This window comes from Sinocyclocheilus grahami, unplaced genomic scaffold, assembly GCF_001515645.1.
Source record: "Sinocyclocheilus grahami isolate Dianchi unplaced genomic scaffold, SAMN03320097.WGS_v1.1 scaffold98.1, whole genome shotgun sequence".
Classification (NCBI taxonomy): Eukaryota; Metazoa; Chordata; class Actinopteri; order Cypriniformes; family Cyprinidae; genus Sinocyclocheilus; species Sinocyclocheilus grahami.
In genome coordinates, this window is record NW_015505277.1 from 2,144,986 (window position 1) to 2,156,246 (window position 11,261).

An 11,261-nucleotide genomic window follows, 5' to 3' on the forward strand; every position below is an offset into this window, starting at 1 on the left:
CTGCTGCAGGTTTTTGGAAGAATACCCTCTGCCTCTATTGTTTACCTAAAAAGCTGATGTTTTTTTTTTTTTTTGCTTGAAAGTTGATAATTGTGTGGTTTATTCTTGAGTCTGAGGAATTAAATCTTTTTCATTGTTGGTAGTGTTAGCTAAGGCACATTTTTACTTTATTTTTTGTTATATGTTGATGTTGTTTTTTTAAAAAAGGCGCCACAGAGCATGACGTCGTATCTTGTCCATATCGCGGTGTCTGATTACATTTTGTAAGCTAAAAGTCTTTAAACAAACCCGTGACCTAAACGTCAATGCAGAACTCACCTTGCGGATATTAATGACAACTCAAACTGTGCTGCTTGTTGAGGAGAGGTGTGCTATTGCTTTTTTAACTGATTGATTAAAGAAATTTTAAAGTGGAAAATAAAATGGAAAATCCCTGTCATAGAGGGTGGACCCTCCCGGAACAACCACAAAAACTCAACTCATGTTTTTATTTTAAAATGTCCCAAATATTTGCACATTGTTCTTTAAAACTGTTATTACAATTGTCCTAAAATAAACATGTTAGAAGGCTTCTTAATATGTACCCAAATCCAAGGACAACAGTTAGGAAGTCAGACTATAAGGCAAAACCTGTCTTGTTTTGGGTCGTCCAATATCTCACCTGTCATTTGAAGGACTTTCATGGTATTTGTGGAAGCGAGACAGGCCTCTGAATTATTGAAGACCATGAAAGTGTCCAGGTCAAGTTTGTGTACAAGAGTTGATTTTTTATTATCGTGCGATGGGTTCCCTCTCTCTCTCTTCTCCACAGTCTGTTTCCACACAAGAGACGCCTTACAATCCAGTGGCACCAATTATCCCCCTCCTCTCAGCGCTTTTAGCAACTTTTTCAAAACTCTTTTCACTTGGCTCTTGTCAAGCAATGAAAGAAAAACTAACCACCATGTCAAGAGAACTCAGCTGCCTAGCAACTGGGCCACAGTTTAATTCTGATTTGCTTCAGGTCTTGAGTAATGGAATTGACAATGTTAAGCCAGTCACTAATGTTGTTTGTCACCTCTGAAATGCAAACAAAACTCCATTGTTTTCCAGGGTATTGGGCATGATTGATGTTTGGAGTCACAATGGCAACATTCATTTCGCCCCTGTGTTTTTGCGAGGATTGATGTCATATCTTTTCATGGCATATTAAATGTTTTGGAGGAGCATGAAACCTAATGTAGTGCTTTAGAATTAGTCATGATACATAGTTATTGGTACTTTGCACATGTTATGGTGGCCTCGAGCCTGAGGTGGTAAAATCATAAAGATATAAACATGTTATTTTTAACATTAAATTAATTAATACAATGTTATAAATATATATATATATATATAATAAATAAACAATGTATAATACATAAAATAAATAAAAATATGATCATCATTCTCATGATTATTATTAATAATATATTTTTATATAGGCCTACATATGCACGATTTATGGATGGATCTTATTCCAAATATGAACTAAAATGTCTTTATAATTTCTAAATGTAATGCTTAGACTCTAAAAATGGCTCTTGACCTTGCCATTTGTTTATTTTGAGTCTCTCCCAACCAACCACCATTCTTCTACAAAACTCTCTTCTCATTCATGACCCAATTATTTCCAAACAGATTAAGTCCCAACCCACTGAATACCCTCTTTCACTCTAAAATATGTTAGATTACATAAATGGGATGTGAGCTGTGGTTCACAATGACTTTAAATCTAAGGATCTTGAAGTATTTGTGGCCCATGTGTAGGACACCATTTCAACAAACTGTACAAAATGTTTGAATGATAACTACCATATAACATGCTTTCTCATGACAGATGTACTCATTTCAAATCATGTACCATCTATGGTGCTTATAATTTTCTTTCTTGCCATATCCATATTCTTCTTTTTGTGTACGTCTTTGTTCATGGCGTGAAGGGGTGGAGGTGACTCACGCTACAGTCACTGACTGCTGTTATAATAATGCAGCATGAATGTCATCTCTAAAGAGCGAATCAACAGCGGACCTGGTCCTCTGAGCCATGACACAAGCGCTGCATATTACTGACCACAGTTAAGCAGCCACCGGTCAGGGCTTTACAATCTATTATTACACCACATCATAGAGTCCACCTGCTGATCCTACTACTCTGAAGCCGTTGGGTTTGAAAGACTGTTGAAAATTGGTTTTCAGCGTAATGTAAAGGTTGTATATTATCATCCGCTGCAATATGTGGTGCACGCTGAGCTCAAGATAATCTTTTCCACTGGTCACAACAATGTAGAATCTAGAATGAGACAGAATCTTCATTGAAGGCATATGTGTCGTGGAATATTTAAATAGTGTACACTATTACACATATTTCTGGTTTGTTTTTACAAACCAAGACGCGAGTTGGTATTATTGTCTGTGGTAATTGACAGTGAGCCACAGATGCTGTAGATAGAGCGTAACTTGTATTGAACTCGGAATATGAGCTGTGATATCATTGCTCAGAAAGTGTTTAGAAAGTGCTTTGAGCTTGCATGACATATGGCATAATATATTTAAAGTCAGAAGCTGTACAGACACTTGGAAATTCTAAGCGTTCTAGAAACATCTGGGGTGTTAAGATACAGATCTACACTGTTAGATTTGTTAACCATAATAAAACAGCATTGACGGCTTATCAGTTCTCAACACTGCCTCCAAGGACTCTCACTTCTTTTTGGTAACTCACTATGACTGAATTTGATATATTTGGTTTGGTCTTGGGAACTTTGAGTGGAGATAAAAGATGTTATATGCTTGAAAACAGACATAATTATAAGATACCATATATACAGTACACACACACAAAAAAAAACACATTTTGTATGAGGCTCATTCCTACTCTACAATATATTAAACGACAAGGTTAAACATTTGCACTCAGTGCCACAATTTAGTGTAGATGTGAATAAAAAAAAAAAAACTATATATATAAATTAAAACATTTTTAAATTAAAATTAAGTTAGCCAAAAAAAAAAAAACTGGCTAACATTGACTTGGTTTTTCCATCCTGTTTGTTTTATTTCCATCGAGTCACATTCTAAAGGCACTTCATGACAGGAATGACCTAGATACCTTTTTAAGAAATCAAATGTTACTTTGTGTATTTATAAATTTCACTGCAGCTGTTTCTATTGCACAATGTTTTTGATGAGTGATAGAAAAATAAAGAGATAGCACAGATAAAATGCATTGTATGGATTTATTTTATGGAGTGAAGCCAGAACCTGTTCGCATAAGTATTATAGTCCTCAAAGATTTCTTCATTGTGTCCCATGTGATCTTTCTTGTTTGAGGAGTCTCTGATCAAAGCGCCTTCTCTCAGATCTTCTTTATTAGATTTTACACTCGCTCCATAGGGGAGCAGGAAACAATACTAAACACGGTGCTTTGAGTGAACAGATATTTATTTTCCCACAGATCGATCAAACCAAGCGCAAGTGCAGCAGGCAAACCCGTCGCTAATTTAAATCAATAAGGCGTGTTACATACAGAATTTTTTGTTGATGTGTTTGTGTAAGTGTACAATGTAAATTTAATTTAATTTTTGCAAATCTTCTGAGGTTTGGCACATTTGTGATGCGAATCAGTACGTCAAATCAACGTTAATCCAAATATTGTATGTCATAAAAACAAATATAGTTTGAAATATCCTCTTGCGCTGAGGAAGGGGATGGGGGATCTGTCCTTTAATTGGCAGGGCAGAAGTTGCTGTGGGAAGAGTTCTGCTTGAATGAGATCTGGGCATGGCGCCAAACGAAGGGAAAAATCTTCTTCGTCTATTTCTTTCTCTTCCTATGACAGCCGAGCTGTTCGCTCATCATTAGACAAGGCATGCTGAAGATTCCGAATTTGATTTTAGTAACATAGATGTCTTCATTACAACAGCCTTGGTGCCTTGCAATCGGGTGATAATGTACTTCCTCAGCATTGTGAGATTGTCATGAAAATCCCTCCCTTCTGTTCCATTCACCACTCAAGAGCAATCAGGTGTTTGTGGCACATTTCGCACAAAACCAACTGCTTCCTTACAGTAATGTCGGTTCTGGATCGAAGGGCCTTTCTTTGCCCCCGAATTAGGCAAGAAACAACCTCTTTGTCATGTGATTGCCTCTTTGAGGGTTTATTGTGCCAATTGTAAATCATTAGAGTTGTTTCTGGAAGCATATGCAAGGCCCCTTATTCAGTATTTTAAACAACCGGAGTTAGTGTAAAGATCTGGGACATTAATCTCTCTAAAGGTGTAGCAGAGGGTATTAGAATGTTCTTGTTTTTCTCTGAGGTCAAAAGAATTTGATTGAGGGCCGGGAGACCCTGCAGCCCATGCTTGCAATCCCCCCTTGCCCTCAGGCCTGGCCTGGTCTGCATGAATGCCAGAGGTTAGGCTGCCATTTTCCTCCCTGTTGCTGTGTCGCCATGACAACGGATATAGGAATCACAGAAGAGAATTGGGCAGGAAGGAAAACAGACCTAGTGACACACGCTGGCACAGATGCATGCAATTCTTGTGTGGGCTTTGGGAAAGATGAAGTGGATGGGTAAATAAGAAGATAAAGCAGTGCTCAAACTGTTTTAGTGACGTTGGTGAGTAAGCAATATACTCTGCGTCAGTGTGTTTCGTGCTCTACGCTTTTTGAACAAAGGCTCTGAGGACTGTATTTGATCATCTCAGTCTGCCCAGTAGTTTAGTCTGTAGCTAAACTTGTAGAGCGTGCGACTTGTACTGCCAAAGTCATAGGTTAGATTCCATGGAGCACACCGACTAACAAAATGTATATCTTGAGTGCAAACGTAAGTGCTTTGGATAAAAGCTTCTGCTAATGGTTGCAACCAAAACACTTGTCAAACCAGGCGCCAACCTTTCAAGACCTTCTTAGTATTCCAAAGACGTTGTGTTGTGAGAGCCATACAAATGCTATGCCTACAGGCGTCTGTTTGTAAGTCTCAAACATGTCAGGAGAGTCTGGAAAAGTTACACAAAGCATGGGAGGCCTCTACTGGCCAACAAAGTCCTCACACATATGACATAGCCAGAGGAATAAGAATATCTTAGGAATCTTTACAAGATCACCAGCAACAGCCGGTGGTTTTTATGTGAATCTCTATGAGAAGGATAATGGTACAGTAGATGCCATATACTAGAAAGGACATGTGCAAATCAAGTCTATGCCTTGTCAACACCAATGCTGTTTGGTCCTGTTAAAAATTCCTTGCACAAGCCTGAGTATGTACTAGAATTGGACCTCAAGAACTGGGAGCGCTTTTTTCCCTTGCCGTTCCTTTAAAAAAAAATGTAATTCTTCCATGACACTAAAAGGGATGTTCCCCAAACAGTCAACTTCAACAACACTTTTTCGGAATAGTTCAATAAGCCTGTCAAAGACTTCACACACTTCATTGAACAATAAAAATCGATACCATTAAACACATCTCAGAAACAAACGTAAGCTCCTCTCATGAGACCCCGTGAACTCCTATGTTTTTTATATAAATATATATATATATATTTTACAGTTCTGTCAATAACACATTCTGGAGATCTTAAATACTTCATTATGTCTCAAAGCTCAACATTCTCTTATGTTTTCCCTGCTCAAACCCTTCCACAAAACCTTTTGTTCCTTAGCCCCTTCGTCCCACATCGTACACTTTAAAACCCAGAGATGTTAAATGGGACGCACCATTGTGAGGTGTATCATACATCATATTGAGTATTCTCTCCATAACATTAACATAATCTGCTCTTCATGGAACAAGGCAAGGGGTGAGCAGCCAATCAGGCGCTTTCTCAGTCGCTAACCATTTGCCTTAGCCTTTGTTTCCTGCGAGCATTCCAATTCATTCACAGATGTATAAGCAATGTTTAACCTTTGTTAGGCAGATGTGGAAGTGCTTGACATAATCTTGCGGAAACAGACTCCACCGTCGGCCAGATGACAGGTCATATTAAGTCCTCCAGTTGAACTCGGGCACAAGAGAGCTAACCTCAAGTACGACCACAAACAAGCAAGACTCCACAGTATTGTCAGGCAGTCTTATTTAGTCACCATTCATGGCCGGAAGGCAATGCAAGTAAGCAGAGGAGAATGTGATTAACTTGGAATAAAACTGCATTTAGTTCCACATTGTTCTAGCATACTGACTACGGTACATTTACTGAGATAATTACTACATACTGTAGTACCAACCTCTGCAGACACTCCCTATAAAACTACTCCTGATATATAAATCGCACTGTTGTATTTTTAGGTCCAATGTAGCAGATAAAAGAATGTAGTAGTAATCACTATTTGCAGCAGAAGTGTGACTTTCCTTTTCAGGCCAGTGTCTATTGAATTTCTAGATTTTTAATTTTCTAGTTAGGAATTTGGTTGTTTTGTGGTTTGGTTTTAGGTCATTTGTTGTTAGGTATCCCAAAATGGAATTTGGTTTAGATGTTACTTTATTATTTCTTTGAGTAACTCTGCGTATCACATTCACTATACATGTCCTTTCTACGAGCCTTACCTTTCTGTCTAAAAGATGCCTGGGACATAACCCTAAAATCGAATTTATAAAGCACAGCCGGTATGTTCCCTTCTTGGATTAGGGCTCAAAGAATATTTTGCGGCTGGATATAAACGGTCCAAAATGTATGGAAAAACCTTAAGACCTCTGAAATGGTTCTATGAAGATTAGGCTAAGCATAAAGTACTACTACATGTAGGTGACCTTGATGCTATCTGTAAGAAAGATGGGATCCTTGCTGTGTAGCTTTTCCTCTTTCCTAAGATTTTACCAGTGACTTTTCGGCTTTGCTTTTGGGGCCAAAAATCAGATCCCCGTAGCATCTCCTGCACACATATAGTAAGTATATGCTCACAAACAGGTACAATGCATCACAAAACAAAGTTCCCTTACAGAAAGTAAGACTAGTTTATGGTTGACTTGTGCCTAGGAAGATTACGGAAGCACCATCAACCTAAGGATTCCGAAGCCTTTTGGAGCTGAGGTAATTTGCCCTTTCCTACCCACCTTCTTGCTCTCTCCGGCTCTTTCTTTGCCTTTCTCTCTCTCCATCTACTTTCAAATGCTATTCTCTATTAATCAGAGCTCACAGTTCAAACTGGTCTTCAACTTCCTCCCCAATCCGCATTAAGCCTGTCATTTCTGGCTATTATTTACTTTAATGGGCTTTGGCTGATCCCTGGCGCAGTGGTGGAGGGAGAGAATAATACAGCTGAGGATAGCGGGGCCTTAGACGGTGCGGCCACGACTTTGCCTGCAGATTAGCCATGGCAGATGGGCTTTCCAGGGGCTTCCTGTGAGCAGGAGTGTTGATTGAGAGGGTATAATGAGAGAGGTGGTGTCCTCACAATGGAGCCAGCCACCTCACTACACCTCTTGCGTCTAAACAATCCCCCATTCCCGCTCTTTCTCTCAAGACTCCGGCCCCCCTCCCTCAGGTTCCTTTCTTTTTCTCTCATTCTCTCCCTTTTCCTCTCCCTCTCTTCCTCCAATCTTTCTTCCATGGAGGAAGTCAGAGTGCAGGAAAGAGCACAAAGGCGACTGTAAATAAGCATGAGTCTTAATCCAGCATTAATTGGTCCTCTCTTAGACTGGGTGTGCACTTTTTGAGAAGTTTTTTGGGACTGCTGCAGGTTTTTGGAAGAATACCCTCTGCCTCTATTGTTTACCTAAAAAGCTGATGTTTTTTTTTTTTTTGCTTGAAAGTTGATAATTGTGTGGTTTATTCTTGAGTCTGAGGAATTAAATCTTTTTCATTGTTGGTAGTGTTAGCTAAGGCACATTTTTACTTTATTTTTTGTTATATGTTGATGTTGTTTTTTTAAAAAAGGCGCCACAGAGCATGACGTCGTATCTTGTCCATATCGCGGTGTCTGATTACATTTTGTAAGCTAAAAGTCTTTAAACAAACCCGTGACCTAAACGTCAATGCAGAACTCACCTTGCGGATATTAATGACAACTCAAACTGTGCTGCTTGTTGAGGAGAGGTGTGCTATTGCTTTTTTAACTGATTGATTAAAGAAATTTTAAAGTGGAAAATAAAATGGAAAATCCCTGTCATAGAGGGTGGACCCTCCCGGAACAACCACAAAAACTCAACTCATGTTTTTATTTTAAAATGTCCCAAATATTTGCACATTGTTCTTTAAAACTGTTATTACAATTGTCCTAAAATAAACATGTTAGAAGGCTTCTTAATATGTACCCAAATCCAAGGACAACAGTTAGGAAGTCAGACTATAAGGCAAAACCTGTCTTGTTTTGGGTCGTCCAATATCTCACCTGTCATTTGAAGGACTTTCATGGTATTTGTGGAAGCGAGACAGGCCTCTGAATTATTGAAGACCATGAAAGTGTCCAGGTCAAGTTTGTGTACAAGAGTTGATTTTTTATTATCGTGCGATGGGTTCCCTCTCTCTCTCTTCTCCACAGTCTGTTTCCACACAAGAGACGCCTTACAATCCAGTGGCACCAATTATCCCCCTCCTCTCAGCGCTTTTAGCAACTTTTTCAAAACTCTTTTCACTTGGCTCTTGTCAAGCAATGAAAGAAAAACTAACCACCATGTCAAGAGAACTCAGCTGCCTAGCAACTGGGCCACAGTTTAATTCTGATTTGCTTCAGGTCTTGAGTAATGGAATTGACAATGTTAAGCCAGTCACTAATGTTGTTTGTCACCTCTGAAATGCAAACAAAACTCCATTGTTTTCCAGGGTATTGGGCATGATTGATGTTTGGAGTCACAATGGCAACATTCATTTCGCCCCTGTGTTTTTGCGAGGATTGATGTCATATCTTTTCATGGCATATTAAATGTTTTGGAGGAGCATGAAACCGCGTCACTTTTCATCTTGTGGAGGCTCTGACGCATTCTTATAACTAGCGAAGTTTAATGATTCCATTCAAGTTGTGTCCATTTCACCAAGAAATAATTTAATAAGAACTGGGGCCCTCTGAGAGCCTCCGAGACACGGAGTAATCCGAAAAGAAAGGATAAAAGGGAACTCAGAGAATAAAGCCTTTAAGATGAAAGTTTTTCGCTTCTTTCTTTTCATGACACCCCTTCTTTGTTTGTCGGGCAACTTTTTGTAGGTTTTTGTTTTCGACACACTTTGCGTATAAATATTTTGATCAGAGAAGAGACATGGTCAACGTATTATGATTTTTAAAAATTAAATTATTACTATTATTATCATTGTTATACTACATATTTATTTATTTAATTTAATTTTTCCCCCCTGAAAACGTAGTAAATGAATTATTTTTCACAAATATTTCTGGCAAACATAGGCAGTGGCCAGTAGGGCTAGGAGGGCATATGATAAACCATGAAAAATCATTATACTTACGGTTCCTCCCACCATCACTACTGTATTCAAACTTAAAGCCATAGAACAAAAGTTATTTCAGCACTTCTCACAACACAATATCTGACCACTCCTTGATATTTTGTAGAGGCATGTCCATTAGAATTGATTGTATTTGCTTGTGTGTTTATATTGCATGTCTCTCATATTAGATATTACAGACATACGTACGTGAAACGTACAGAGCTATGTTTCAGTTTTTCAAATAGAAGTTGGCCAGCGCCATTGAAACCTGGCATCTGTGAGACAAAATTGGGCACTTGCCAGACTTGTTATTCGATATTTTATTTCTAGATTTATGTTCTTGCTTTTTTAGTAGTATCTTGATTTGAGGATTGAATAAAGATTCAGTGATACAGAGCCGAGTATCCAGACAGTTGATTGTTGGATATCTGAATGGCAGATTTGGATGATATGGAAACTGGCAATTTCTTCTGCTTCATAGAACATTTTTCAAAGGCCCAAATGGCACAATAAGAAAGCCATCCATCACAAAGAGAGGAAAATTAGCAGAAATAAATGGGGCTCTCTTTCTCATCCCCTCGCTGTCTCGCTGTACCCGGGAGAGGGACGTCGGAACAACAGGGCGAACGAGCAAGAATAGACAACAATAAACACGGTCACATCAAAGTCCCAGACGGTGGTATTGGAGCTGGCCTCGTGGGCGATGGGGGGAAAAATAAACGTTAGAGCTACATAACACTCCCTGCAGCCTATTTTCCCCAACATCCTTCCTCTGTTTGGATGGTCTGCAGTTACCAGGTGAGTCCAAAGGCGGAAGCTCAGATTTATGTATGTGGGTTTTACTTCCCAACGTTCAAGCTGGTGTGTCACCACCTATGAGATCGTAACACGTAATCCACTGGGCAAATAATTTTCTGCCACCCTTGGTTAACACAGGCCAGGGTGATAAACCAACATCCCCTCTTATCTGAGTTGGACACAACAGACGCCTGTGTTGTTACACGGCTTTATTATTATTAATTGTCAGCGCCCGCGTATCCCTTTGTTAGTTTTTGCACGCTGGAGTCTTCAAGAGAGTTTAGGTTTGCCATAGCAGCCCTTTGAAGGCTTGCGTGCGATATGCTATTGTCACATTTCTCAGGTGAAATAGAGCTTTTAAAATGTATCACACATATCAAAGTTGATTTTAATTGCTTGTTTTGTGGTTTTGATTTCTTTTTGTTTGCCTTCAGTATTTTGTATGCAGGAAACATATTGTAATTTCTACGCTATCTGAGCACAAGTATAACATTTACACTTATGCCAAAAAATCAAAGCTTTTTTTTATGAATTATTCTTATGGCATGAATGTATTCATAAATTACAATATAGCATTATTACAGAACACTGAATGTATGGATGGATGGATGAATTATTGAATGAAAATGATATTCACCAAAAATATTCAAAATTATTCTTTCAATTTGGTAAAGTTGGTTGTTTTTGTAGTCTACATTTTGTAAAAGGGCATTTAATCACAGACATAATCACAACAAATAAAGGCATTATGTTGTAAACATAAAATCTGGGCATTTTCTGAAGTGCTGCCCTCTCACTTTAACCTTACAGCACTGTTACCATCTGTCCTTTATGAGAGCATTTCTTCCTGTTTTCCATCTCCATACAGTATTGTGTGCAACCCTTTAGCCATTTACATAATTGCTGAAAGATTTTTGTCTAAAACTGATATCCAAGTGAATGTCACTGGATTGAATTAAAGCGTAAAACAACAGAAGAAAAGGGAAAAAAAATATGTTTGTGAAATTAGTAGCGAAGCATATCTAATTTTCTCTCTCTCTCTCTCTCTCTCTCTCTCTCTCTCTCTCT